Source organism: Macaca thibetana, chromosome 5 (genome assembly GCF_024542745.1).
Source record: "Macaca thibetana thibetana isolate TM-01 chromosome 5, ASM2454274v1, whole genome shotgun sequence".
NCBI lineage: Eukaryota > Metazoa > Chordata > Mammalia > Primates > Cercopithecidae > Macaca > Macaca thibetana.
This window is the reverse complement of record NC_065582.1, coordinates 90,957,634-90,970,222: the sequence shown is the minus strand read 5'-3', so window position 1 is coordinate 90,970,222 and position 12,589 is coordinate 90,957,634. Positions and strand designations below refer to the sequence as shown.

General features: G+C 37.7%; 1 protein-coding gene and 1 pseudogene across 1 annotated transcript in view; one reads left to right on the top strand and one right to left on the bottom strand.

The window, feature by feature from the left end:
* Positions 1-12,589, bottom strand: part of STPG2 (sperm tail PG-rich repeat containing 2) — a 671,851-nt gene that overhangs the window by 545,585 nt on the left and 113,677 nt on the right. The gene's annotated exons all lie outside the window — the stretch shown is intronic.
* On the top strand, positions 3,048-3,981 carry LOC126955117 (60S ribosomal protein L5-like; annotated as a pseudogene).

Sequence of the window (12,589 nt, the reverse complement as noted above, 5' to 3'; positions counted from 1 at the left end):
TGTATACCTATGTAACAAACCTGCACATTCTGCACATATATCCCAGAACTTAAAGTATAATTTAAAAAAGAATTTGATTACAATGTATTTTGGTGACTATCCATTTGTGTTTAATCTATTTGAGGTTATTTGAGCTTCATGGATCTCAATGTTTGTGTTCCTTTCCAAATTCAAGAATTCTTCTGTGTAGTTATGTTCTTAAACAGTTTTCTGTCCCATTCTTTTTCTATGCTCCTCTGGAACTTCATTACTCATATATTGTTCTATTTGACTGTATCCCACAGGCTTTCTTTACTCTTTTTCATTTTTTCTTTTGGTTTCTCTAACTGGGTGATTTCAAATAACCTCTCTTTGCGTTCACTGATTTTTTTCTCCTGTTAGATCAAGTCTGCCATTAGAGTTCTCTGTGGAATTTTTTAGTTCAGTCATTGTGTCCTTTGGCTCCACAATTTCTGTTTGGTTTTCTTTTATACATTCTATCTTTTTGTTGAACTTCTCATTTTCTTCATGTATTGTTTTCCTGATTTTGTTTAGTTGCCCACCTGTGTTCTTTTGTAGGTCACTAAGCTTCTTTAAGACAATGATTCTTTGTCAGGCTATTCATATATCTCCATTTCATTAGGGTTAGTTCCTGATGTTTTATTTTGTTCTTTTAGTGGTATGACTTTTTCCTGATTTTTCATAATTGCTGTCTTTCACTGGTGTCTGTGCATTTGAAGGAACAGCCTCCTATTTTAGTCTTTACATACAAGCTTCAGCAGGGAACATCCATCATTAGTCAGCCCATCACGATATTCAGTTGGTAGGCCCATTGGTGAAGTCCACAGGTCAGGTAGGCTTACTGCTGAATCCTTGGTCCGTTTGGCCTGGTTCCTGAGTAAGTGGGCCTGTTGCCTGTGTCCACAGATGCTGACCTGGTTCCTGAGTCTGCAGGGGCTGGCCTAGCACTTTGGTGGGCCTGGAGCCTGAATCTGCAAGGGCCAGACTGGTACCTCAGTCTACTGAGGATGGCTTGGTGTTGGGGCAGGCCTGGAGCCTGGATCTGCAAGTACCAGCTTTTTTCCTGGGTCTTCAGTGGCCATACTAGAGTCTGTAGCCATCACTGCTACAGACAGTGCTACAGACAAGTACTGGAGCCTATACCCACTGGGGTTGGCCTGAAGCCTGGATCTGCCGGGGTGACCTGATGCCATGACAAGATTGAAGTGTAGGTTTGTGGGGGACATCCTGGCACTGGGGTTCACTGGGTTGGACCTGGTGACATAAGTCTGAGGCAAAGTGAGGTCCTTACTTCATCTTCCTTTCCCAACACATCTGCCTGCACTGTGCTGCTCAGGTTGGGGTGAGGGGTGATGGCAGTAATGTGAAACTGTCCTTCCTACCCTCTTTAATGCATCTTTTCTTATTTATGTGCCCCACCTAGATACTGTAATCTCTCATCTGGAATCCTTAGCTCTTGTGAACATATTTTTATGCATAGATGATTGTTTACACTGATGTTTCTGTGAAGGTGATATGGTTTGGCTCTGTCCCTACCCAAATCTCATCTCAAATTCTAATTCTCACATGTTGAGGGAGGGACCTGGTGAGAGGAGATTGGATCATGGGGGTGCTTTCCCCCATGCTATTCTCATGATAGTGAGGGAGTTCTTGTGAGATCTGATGGTTTTAAAAGTGGCAGTTTAGCCTGCATTTGCATTCTCTCTCTCTCTCTGTCTCTCTCTCTCTGTCTTTCTCTCTGTCTCTCTCTCTCTCTCTCTCTGTCTCTCTCTCTCTCTCTCCTGCTACCTTGTGAAGAAAGTACTTGCTTCTCTTCCACCTTCTACCATGATTGTAAGTTTCCAGGGAACTGTGAGTCGATTAAACCTCTTTCCTTTATAAATTGCCCAGTCTCATGTAGTATCTTTATAGCACAGTGAAAACAGACTAATACAGAGGGGTATGCATTGGAAACTCCTATTCTCCCATCATGCTATCATCATTCCTCTTGTCTAGTAGTTTCACTGCTGATTATCAAATGTTTTCCATGAACAAAGCAGAGTATGGATAGGTACTCAGCTGGAATATCTATTATTTACATAACACCCTTCCATAACATTAACATGTCATTGCTGATCTCAATGAAAGTTTTCAAATCCATATGTCCTATAAAATTAAATCAATGAAACACCACTTCTCCCATTGCTTGTGTTTTCAATGATAAATATAACCAAATGTTGCCAAAGTCGTCTCCACATATATATGTAGCACACATAAGCAAGGGTTAATTTATACTCTGAAATTAGTAGTTTAATACAAGAACAAATGAAAGTATCTACACGTTTGTTCAGATATTTGACATATTTGTAAATGTTATTGTAAACATATGCCACTGATATTATATAACATTTGATAGTATCATTTCATGACAAAATTTTACTTTCACTGTGCTTTCTCTCAATATAATTACTTTCACTGGCTTTTCAATTTGTTTTATAAGAATATCTAGAAGAAATGCATTTGGCCGCAAATATCAACAAACCCAATATTGCTTTTAAAAATAAAGTTTTATTTGTATTATAAAGCAAGAAGTCCAGAATAGCCTATGTAATTAATTCAAGAATCAACAATGTCTAAACTCAGGTCTTTAGGATTCTCTTGAACATCTTTTCTTTTTCATATATCAAAGTCATAAAATGACTACTGCAAATTTAATTACCCCCATCTGTATTCCAAAAGGTATAAGAACAAAAATGGGGAGGATAGCAAAGAGGCTCTCCTTTATTATCAGGGATTACTTTAGTTTACTCTTTTTAAGAGTATTCACTTGCAGTTCAAGTGAATTTAAGGATTAATTAATATAGCTGGCAAGTCATTTATACAACAACTACTGGAGATGTATATCTCCTCATGAAGAAAGTGTCAAAACTTTTTAATTGTATAAAGAATAGCTTTGCTTTGTTAGGTGGAAACAGAGTTGTTTTGTTGTTGTGTAAAAGGAAACAGAAGCTGACTGATAAAAGGAGTGTACTGGCTGTGGCCCTTTCCACCCCCTAGTGCTACTGGGCCTGCAGGTCTCTGTCGAGCTGCAGATGCAGGTCTCTGTTCCACAGGATGAGTTTTGTTAATGTTGTTAAGAATAAGGCCTACTTTAAGAGATACCAAGTGAAATTTAGAAGACGAGGAGAGGGTAAAACTGATTACTATGCTTGGAAACACTTAGTGATAAAGGATAAAAATAAATACAACACACCCAAATACAGAATGATAGTTAGTGTAACAAACAGAGAATCACTTGTCAGATTGCTTATGCCCATACAAAGGGGGATATAATAGTCTGCGCGGCATATGCACACGAACTGCCAAAATATAGTGTGAAGGTTGGCCTGACAAATTATGCTGCAGCATATTATACTGGCCTGCTGCTGGCCTGCAGTCTTCTCAGTAGGTTTGGCATGGACAAGATCTATGAAGGCCAAGTGGAGGTGACTGGTGATGAATACAATGTGGAAAGCACTGATGGTCAGCCAGGTGCCTTTACCTGCTATTTGGATGCAGGCCTTGCCAGAATTACCACTGGCAATAAAATCATTGGCGCCCTGAAGGGAGCTGTGGATGGAGGCTTGTCTATCCCTCACAATACCAAATGATTCCCTGGTTATGATTCTGAAAGCAAGGAATTTAATGTAGAAGTACACTGGAAGCACACTGTGGGCCAGAATGTTGCAGATTACATGCACTACTTAATGGAAGAAGAGGAAGATGATTACAAGAAACCGTTCTCTCAATACATAAAGAACAGAGTAACCAGACATGATGGAGATGTATAGGAAAGCTCATGCTGCTATACGAGAGAATCCAGTCTATGAAAAGAAACCCAAGAAAGAAGTTAAAAAGAAGAGGTGGAACCATCCCAAAATGTCCCTTGCTCAGAAGAAAGATTGGGTAGCTCAAAAGAAGGCAAGCTTCCTCAGAGCTCAGGAATGGGCTGCTGAGAGCTAAACCAAACAATTTTCTATGAAGATTTTCAGATAAAGACAATAAACATATGGACAGAAAAAAAAAAAACCAGGAGTGTATGGTGTTAGTTACTGATTTATTCCTCTGCCTCTGCATTCATCCTCCTTGACCTAGGTTTTACTGGATCTGGACCCCGTACAAATTTCTTTTGCCAGTTTGTCTAATCTTAGTTGGCAAGAGAGGGTACCAGATGGACATTGTATGTCATGGTAGAGGAAGGGGTTTCACTTCCTAATTCTAGCGTATTTTCTTCCGTCTGTGGTGTGCCTGCTAGTGACATGCTGCAGCCCCATTGAGTTTCTCAGGAACCCTCAAGGACAGCTTCCTGTAGACAAGCCCCAATCTGCCATTACTCCAGTAGATAACGACATACAGATAAACTCCGGTCCACTGACTCCAGTGAACTTCTTTGCCACCCAGTGAACCATAGCTATGCCCTCTCCAGTGAGGTCTCAGTCTTGGGAGTAGGAGTAGGAGGTGATTCTTCTGAGTTCTTAGTGTACTTCTTGCCCTTCTCTTTCTCTGTTTCTCTTTCTCTTTCCCCAATCCCACTAAAGGCAGTACATTTGTAGATGCTTCCTACATAAGCTGTTTTAGTGTAGAGTCTAGTTTTCCATTATAAGTAGTTGACCATTTTTAACTAATTTTTTTAATATTAAATTATCAACATCTACATTATTGGCGTGCTTTCTATCTCTTGACTGAATCTTAACAGATAAACAAGGAACATTCACCAGGTTGTGCCCTCTGGACCACATGAGTCTGTCAAACTTACCAGGCAGCTGCTCAGACTGGTAAGATGCAGAAGCCTCTTCCTTTGAAAATGGCCAATGTTCCCAGGGGACAGGCAATTCCAAAGACAAGGTATATTTGTTTCTGTTGCTCTTCTAATGAATACCAAAAATTTAGTAGCTTAAAATAACATACACTTATTAACTTAATCCCATTGGGAAGTCTCTTTTACCATGTCAAATAACATATGCACAAGTTCCAGGGATTAGGACATGAACATTGTTAGAGGGATATAATTCTACCACAGTAAGCAGTCTAGCCCACAAAGATTCATTCATCCCACATTCAATGCATTCATCCCATCCTAATATTCCCAAGAATCTTAACTCATTACAACAGCAGCTCAAAGTCTGAAATCTAATCTAAATCTCATCAGCTCAAAGGACCCAAATTCACATCAACTGAACCACAAAAATCAGATATGGATGAAATTTTGGATATGATCCATCTAGGGCAAAATTCATCTCCATCTGTAGACCTGTAAAACTAGAAAACAAGTTAACAGCTCTCAAAATAGAAGATGGAATAAGTGTAGAACAACAAACATTTCCATTCCAAAAAAAAAAATGGGAGGAAAAAAGAAATCAGCCATCTCAAGCAATCTCAAAACCCTGTTAGGAAAACTCCATTGAGTTTCAAGGCCTAGGAATAACCTGTGTGGCTCCCAGCTTCACCCTCAGAGAATAGGATGACTCTGCCTTTGGAGTAAATCTTCCTTTTTCATGAAGAGTAGCATTGCTTTCAGCTAAGTAGTTTTATCAGCCTGCTTCCTGCCTTTAGAATTCTAGAGTGTCAATAGCCTTCTTTCATTTACCCTTCTTTCTGTCCCTTTCAGTCCAAGCTGGCAGTGCTGCTATTGATATAAAATCTCATGAATATTTTGAGTCTCCTACATCTGTCATGGGAATTCACTCCACACAACAGCTCCTCCACAGGTCTTTTCTAGATAATGCCAGGTCTATTTTTGGCCGCTTCAGAGATGACTGAGTCATATACCTGATTTCTTCAAAGAGCTTCTGTGTGACTGAACACAGTCTCTAGATCCTTCCAAGGCACTAGTGAAAGATAATTCAACCACAACCTCAGTAGTCTCCCCAGAACTGACTTTCCTGGAAGTGAATCTAATTTAAGTGTCTTTTTCTAATTGGATAGGTTGGAAATTTCCCACATCATCAAGTCCTGGTTTCTTTTGGCTTAACAGTTCTTCCTTCAATTTGTGCTTTTCATCTCACATTTTACTATAAGCAGAAAGAAGAAACCTCAGCACACCTTCAACACTCAGCAGTCTCCTTGCGCAAATCCAAGGACATTCCTTACAAAATCTAGTTTCTACATAATCATGTAGGACACATTTTAGCTACACTTTCTACCACTCTATAACAAGAATCCCCTTTCCCATAGTTTCCAACAATGTGTTCCTCATTTTCTTCTGATCCTTCACTAGCAGTAAGTATCTTTAACGTCCATATTTCTACCAACAGTCTGCTTAGGATAATTTACTTTTCAGAGATATGAACAAATTAGTCTTATTTTCTTATAGTAGATGTTTTGAACCTCATTTAATAGTTTCTTGTTTCCTTGTGGAGAACAGAGCCAGAGAATTTTATTTCACCTGCTTCACTCCAGTTATCTCTCTTCCTCTTTGGAGTTTAGTTTGTCCTTTTTATTTTCTATTTCCTAAACGTGAAAACTGAGTACACTGATTTTACATGTTTCTTCTTTTCTAATATAAGCATTAATTCTATATATTACCCACTAAATATAATATTTTATCCTACAAATGTTGATATGTTGTGTTTTCATTTTCACATAGCTTGAAATATTTTCTGATTTTCCTCATAATTTCCTCTTTCACCTATGGTTTATTTGGAAGTATGTTGCTCAATTTCCAAATTATAAGAATTTTCCAGATATTTTTCTGTGATTTATTTTTTGCAAACACTGTTGTGATCAGAGAGTATATTTTCTGTTATTTCAATACTTTAAATATATTAAAACTTGTTTTATTAACAAAAATATGTTCTATTTTGGTAAACATTCTATGTGCATGTAGAAATATGTGTATTATGCATAAACATATTGGGTGGCATGTTCTATAAGTGCTTATTATGTCACACTAGGCTAACAGTCCTGTTCAATCTTCTATAACCTCACTGAGGTCTTGCTCTATCAATTATTGAGACCAGAGTAGTGAAATAGCTAGCTATAATTGTAAATTATTTATTTCTCCATTCTGTTTTGTCAGTTGTTCCCTCAAGCATTCTGAATCTCTATACATGCATATACCTTTAGGATTACTGTGTCTTCTTGATGATCTCTTTCTTTTTCATTATGAAATATCCCTCTTTATCTCTAGTAATACTCTTTATTTTTATATGTACTTTATCTGATACTAATATAGCCACTACAGCATTTTTATTGATGCTTACATGATATATCACTTTCCATGCTTTTACTTTTAGCCCATGGGTATCTACATATTCAAAGTATATTAATTAGAAATAGCATAGTTATATCATCCTTTTATATTTTATATTAGTTATCTGTAGAAGAGGACATAGAAGTATTACAAAATCCTAGGGTTGCGTGCTCTTATTCTCATATCGGTACTTTCCAGAGGCTTTCTAAAGCACCCCAGTTTGCAACAAAACAATTCAAGTATTATTTAATCTGCTAAATCATAAAGTTGGAATGAAAAAGTAGCTTGCAATGCAGCCTGGACCCACTGTAGAGCTTTGTCTTGCTCTATGTCCACTCAAAATTGGCACACTTATCAGTATCTCAGTAGATAAGCCAAAGTGACACACTCAAATGCAATATATATTATCTCCAAAACCCAGAAAGACCTACCAAGAGTTATAACTCTTTTTCATGGTAGATGGTGGAAGGAATAGCAACTTGTCTTTCACCTTGGAGGGGATATTTTGACATTATCCAGACCACTGGACCCCAGGAACTTCACTGCAGTAGGAGGCCCCTGAAATTTCACGGGGTTTATCTTCCATTATCTGGTTTGCAAGATTCTTCCTACTTCCAGCTATTCAACTCTAATCAGCATAATGCCATCAATATACCAGACGACGATGTTTTGCTCCAGTAAAAATACTATAACTGAGACAGCAGCTGCAAACTCTATCAACACCATCTGATTAAGTCTATAATGATCCACAGTCACCCCCCAAAATTAATCTGACTTCTGCACAGGTCACATCAGCAAGTTACATAGAGATGTGATAACTATCTCTACTCCTGAGTCTTCCAAGTCTCTGGTGGTGGCAATAATCTATGCAATTCCCCAGAAATTCAGTATTGCATCTGGCTTTATACATTATCAAGGAAGAAATTTCCATGATATTGTTAAAATGGCCATACTACCCAAAGAAATCTAGAGACTCAATGCTATTTCTATTAAAGTACCATTGATATTCTTCAGAGAAGAAAACTAAAATTCCTATGGAACCAGAAAAGAGCCTGAAAAGCCAAGGCAATCTTAAGCAAAAAGAAAAAAGCTAGAGACATCATGCTACCCAACTTCAAATTATAGTCCAGGCCTATAGTAACCAAAAAAGCATGATACTGGAACAAAAAACAGTCACATAGACCAACAAATCAGAATAGAATACCCAGAAACAAGACCACACACCTACAACTATCTGATCTTCAACCATCTTGACAAAAACAAGCAATGGGGAAAGGATTTTCTATTCAATAAATGGTGCTGGGATAACTGGCTAGTCATATGCAGAAGACTTAAACTGGGCCCATTCTTTACACTATGTACAAAAATTAACTCAAGATGAATTAAAGACTTAAATTTTAAAATTCATATGGAACCAAAAAAGAGCCTGCATAGCCAAAGCAAGACTAAGCAAAAAGAAAAAACCTGGAGGCATCACACTACCTTATTTCAAACTGTACTTTAAGGCCAGAGTCACCAAAACAGCATGGTACTGGTATAAAAAATAGGCACATAGACCCATGGAACAGAATAGAGAACCCAGAAATAAACCCCAATACTTAAAGCCAACTGATATTCAACAAAGCAAACAAAAGCATAAAGTGGTAAAAGGGCACCCTTTCAACAAATGGTGCTGGGATAATAGTCTAGCCATATGTAGAGAATGAAACTGGATCCTATCTCTAACTTTATACAAAAATCAACTCAAGATTGATTAAGAACTTAAATTTAAGACCTGAAACTAAAAATTCTAGAATATAACATTGGAAGAACTCTTTTGGATATTGGCTTAGGCAAGGATTTTATAACCAAGAACCCAAAAGCAAATGCAATTTTTAAAAAAGTAAATAGGCCAGGTGCAGTGGCTCACACCTGTAATCCCAGCATTTTGGGAGGCCGAGGCAGGCAGATCACAAGGTCAAGAGATTGAGACCATCCTGACGAACATGGTGAAACTCCGCCTCTACTAAAAATACAAAAGATTAGCTGGGCGTGGTGGCGTGTGCCTGTAGTCCCAGCTACTTGGGAGGCTGAGGTAGGAGAATCACTTGAAACTGGAAGGCAGAAGTTTCAGTGAGCCGAGATCGCACCACTGCACTCCAGCCTGGGCAACAAAAGTGAAACTGCATCTAAAAAAAAAAAAAAAAAGTAAATAACTGGGACTTAATTAAACTAAAGAGCTTTTGCATGGCAAAAGGAATAGTCAGGAGAGTAAACAGACAACCCACAGAGTGGGAGAAAATCTTTACACTCTACACAATTGACAAATGACTAATATCCAGAATCTACAACGAACACAAATCATTAAGCAAAAAGCAAACAATCCCATCGAAAAGTAGGCTAAGGACATGAATAGACAATTCTCAAAAGAAGATATACAAATGGCCAACAAACAGATGAAAAAATGCTCAACATCACTAATGATCAGAGAAATGCAAATCAAAACCACAGTGTGATACCACCTTACTCCTGCAAGAATGGCCATAATCAAAAAATCAAAAAATCAAAAAATAGTAGATATTAGCGTGGATGTGGTGAACAGGGAATACTTCTACACTGCTGGTGGGAATGTAAACTGGTACAACCACTATGAAACACAGTGTGGAGATTCCTTAAAGAACTAAAAGTAGATCTACCATTTGATCCAGCAATCCCATTACTGGTATCTACCCAGAGGAAAAGAAGTCATTATACAAAAAAGTTATTTGTACACGCATGTTTATAGCAGCACAACTCACACCTGAAAAACCATGGAACCAACCCAAATGCCTATTAATCAACAAGTGGATAAAGAAAATCTAGTATATACAAATTTACTCATGTAACCAACCACCACCTGAACCCCAATAACTTACGAAAAAAATTAAAAAATTAAAAAACCACACGATACCAACACAAGTCAGAATGGAAGAGACTGACACTCCCACACAATAATAGTGGGAGACTTTAACACCCCACTGTCGATACTAGACAGATCAATGAGACAGAAAATTAACAAGGATATCCAGGACTTAAACTCAGCTCCAGACCAAGGACCTAACAGACACCTACAGAACTCTCCACCCCAAATCAACAGAATATACATTCTTCTCAGCACCACATCGCATTTATTCTAAAATTGACCACATAATTAAAAGCAAAACACTCCTCAGCAAATGCAAAAGAATGGAAATCATAAAAAACTATCTCTCAGACCACAGTGCAATCAAATTAGACCCCAGGATTAAGAAACTCACTCAAACCCACACAACAACATGGAAATTGAATAACCTGCTCCTGAATGACTACTGGGTAAATGAAGGCAGAAATAAAGAAGTTCTTCGAAACCAATGATAACAAAGATACCATGTCCCAGATCTCTGGGACACATTTAAAGCAGTGTGTAGAGGGAAATTTATAGCACTTACTGCCCACAGGAGAAAGCAGGAAAAAACTAAAATCAACACCCTAACATCACAATGAAAAGAACTAGAGAAAAAAGAGCAAACAAATTCAAAAGCTAGCAGAAGACAAGATATAACTAAGATCAGAGCAGAACTGAAGAAGATAGAAATACACATGCGCACACACACACAAAAACCCTTCAAAAAAATCAATGAATACAGGAACTGGTATTTTGAAAAGATCAACAAAATAGATAGACCACTAGCCAGACTAATAAAAAAAAAAAAAAGAGAGAAGAATCAAATAGACACAATAAAAAATAATAACGGGGATATCACCACCAATCCCACAGAAATACAAACTACCATCAGAGAATACTATAAACAACTCTATGCAAATAAACTAGAAAATCTAGAAAAAATACATAAATTTCTGGACACATACATCCTCCAAGACTAAACCAGGAAGAAGCTGAATCCCTAAATAGACCAATAACAAGTTCTAAAATTGAGGCAGTAATTAATAGCCTACCAACCAAAAAAAGTCCAGGACCAGATGAATTCACAGCCAAATTCTACCAGAGGTACAAAGATGAGCTGGTACCATTCCTTCTGAAACTACTCCAAATGATAGAAAAAGAGGGAATCCTTCCTAACTCATTTTATGAGGCCAGCATAATCCTAATACCAAAACCTGGCAGAGACACAACAAAAAAAGAAAATTTTAGGCCAATATCCCTGATTAACATCGATGCAAAAAAATCCTCAAAAAATACCAGCAAGCCAAATCCAGCAGCACATCAAAAAGCTTATCCACCATGATCAAGTCAGCTTCATCCCTGGGATGCAAAGCTGATTCAACAGAGGCAAATCAATAAGTGTAATCTATCACGTAAACAGAACCAACAACAAAACCATATGATTATCTCAATAGATGAAGAAAAAGCCTTCAACAAAATTCAACGCCCCTTAATGCTAAAAACTCTCAATAAACTAAGTATCGATGAAACACATCACAAAATAATAAGAGCTATTTATGACAAACCCACAGCCAATATCATACTGAATGGGCAAAAGCTGGAAGCATTTCCTTTGAAAACCAGCACAAGACAAAAATGCCCTCTTACACCACTCCTATTCAACATAGTATTGGAAGTTCTGGCCAGGGCAATCTGGCAAGAGAAAGAAATAAACGTTATTCAATTGAGAAAAGAGGAAGTCAAATTGTCCCTGTTTGCAGACGACATGATTGTATATTTAGAAAACCCCATCGTCTCAGCCCAAAATCTCCTTAAGCTGATAGGCAACTTCAGCAAAGTTTCAGGATACAAAAATCAATATGCAAAAATCACAAGCATTCCTATACACCAATAGAGAGCCAAATCAGGAGTGAACTCCCATTCACAATTGCTACAAAGAGAATAAAATACCTAGGAATACAACCTACAAGAGATGTGAAGGACCTCTTCAAGGAGAACTACAAAGCATCACTCAAGGAAGTAAGAGAGGACACAAACAAATGGAAGAACATTCCATGCTCATGGATAGGAAGAATCAATACTGTGAAAACAGCCATACTGCCCAAAGTAATTTATAGATTCAATGCTATCCCCATCAAGCTGCCACTGACATTCTTTACAGAATTGGAAAAAACTACTTTAAAGTTCATATGGAATCAAAAAAGAACCCACAAAGACAAGACAATCCTAAGCAAAAAGAACAAAGCTGGAGGCATCACACTATCTGACTTTAAACTATACTACAAGGCTACAGTAACCAAAACAGCATATTACTGGTATATAGCAGCATATATACCAAAACAGATATATAGACCAATGGAACAGAACAGATGCCTCAGAAATAACACCACACATCTACAACCATCTGACCTTTGACAAACCTGACAAAAACAAGCAATGGGGAAAGGATTCCTTATTTAATAAATGATGTTGGGAAA